Raw genomic sequence first — 2181 nt, 5'->3', positions numbered from 1 at the left:
TGTCTTCACCTTACATCCTAGAGAACAACCCTGGACTCATGGAAGGTCACCAATTCCTCATTTACTTGAAACATGAAATGTTTAGTCCTTCATTCCACCAGGGAAAAAGAGGATGAAGACAGGCCTAAAAACAAGGAGCTTGATATCACCACCACCAAGCTGAGAAAGAACCACTAAGAGAACTCAGCACCCACTTTCTAAAATAACCCAAAGCCATGTCCTAAATTCTGAGGGTATGAGAATTTTTCTAATCTATAAACAACTTCTGGCCATGAAATAACATCTCTGAAGAGCTTTCTAACCCTGCAGCTCCTGCACTTCTGGTCCCAACAAACATGCAGTGTGGGAGGTCCTCCTGCCAACAACAGTGCCCTTGATTTGCAGGCAAGAAAAAGGTGGGTTAGAACCCTCACATCTAATGTTCTCACTGAAACATGAAGACCTAACACAGCTCTAGGCAAGTCCCACATGTAGGCAACCTGAGGGGCATTTCCAATGTTTCAAATGTTCTACACCAACCAGCTCCCAAGAGACTGGGAAGCAATCAACTTAGCTTGAGGAACAAATCCTGAACGCCAATCATGTGGGTGTTCAGTACCATAGACCTTGCCAAGCAGCATATTCAAACTCACTGCACCACTGCCCTAACATGAATTAGTCACACTGAGGTTTTCCAGGGCTCAGCCAGGTCAATGAATTAGTCTCTACTTGACTTCTTACCTAGTAACTTCTCAGCTGACAGCACCCACCATATATCCCTGCAGGGGTCTTCTCAGAGACAGTGAATGCAGATGGTGCCAAATTCTTCCCCAAACTTGGTCTGTTTCCTGGATAGATCATGCCATTAGCTTCCAGGGAAAGCAGTGAGTATTGTTAGGGAATATGATTTTAAAGTGTGTTGCTTTTGTTTATGCTGCATTTGTTTACCTCTGTGAAGCTGTGACTCTCTGCCTATCTAAATAAAACACCTCCTGATGGTCTAATAAAGAGCTCAACAGTCACTAGTAAGGAAGGAGCAAGGATAGGTGGGGCTGGCAGGCAGATAATAAATAAATAAAAGGAGAAACAAGGAAGAAGAGCAAGAGAAGAAGTAGAGGAGGACATCAGGGGTAAGCCAGCCAGCTACACAGCGAGCCACGGACAAAGAGGTAAAGAAAGGTATATGGAAATAAGAGAAAGATAAAAGCTTAGAGGCAAAGGTAGTAGGGATAATTTAAGAAAGCTGGCTAGAAACAAATCAAAGCCAGGCATTCCTAAGAATAAGCCTGTGTTTATTTGGGAGCTGGGTGGTGGGCCCCCAAAAGCCAAAAGAGTAAAACATCGCACAACGGAGTACAAAATTTATGAAAATCACAAGTTCTGCTTTCAGAGATTCCATTACTACAGGCATTCTCAAGATCAGATGAATTTACCTTCCTCTATATAACATTATTTCAAGATAAAAACGGGCAGATAACCTTTTAAACTCATTTTAAAGGTGTAGGGCTTTACAAAACAGGAAAAAGGCAACAACTTTATTTTTTAGTTTGAGACTGTGCTGTCTTTGAGACCCATTTCCAGGAAAATGAAACAATTATCTCCAACCATCTGTCAAACACTGTCCAGCTGCATTTCTGAAGAAAAAAGAGCCTTACGCATCCAGAGCAAGCTCTATGCTTCTGTGGGGAAAACCTCAGGGTAGCAGGAATTTAAAACAGCAGGAGACTGAGGAATGAAATGTGAATGAATGAAGAGAGGGACAGAGAGAAAGAAAAGGAGAGAGAGGGGAGGAAAACAAGGGAGAGAGAAAATACACATTTTAAACCAGGCATGGTGGTACATACAGGAAGCTGAAGGAGGAGGACTACCGTAAGTCTGAGGCCAATCAGGACAATAACAGTAAAGCCCAGTCTCCAAAAAAAAAAAAAAAAAAAAAAAAAAAAAAAAAAAAAAGGAGGGAGGGGAAAGATACACTGATTGGTTTTAAAAAAAAGTCAAGGATTTGAAAACAGTTCTATTTAAGATCTGAGAGGAGTCAGCAGGAGGACTGACTATGATCAAAATACATGAAAAAAAAGTTAAAAAAAAAAAAAAAGAAAGCAGGAATCACTTCTCAGCCCTCTATCTAAAATCAGCTGAAGACCCTGACCCCTAGAATTAAAAGCTTACACCCGAGGCAAAAATACATTTCAGAAGACCGGA

Source organism: Arvicola amphibius, chromosome 5, assembly GCF_903992535.2.
Source record: "Arvicola amphibius chromosome 5, mArvAmp1.2, whole genome shotgun sequence".
Taxonomy (NCBI): Eukaryota; Metazoa; Chordata; class Mammalia; order Rodentia; family Cricetidae; genus Arvicola; species Arvicola amphibius.
This window is presented reverse-complemented; position numbering follows the sequence as displayed.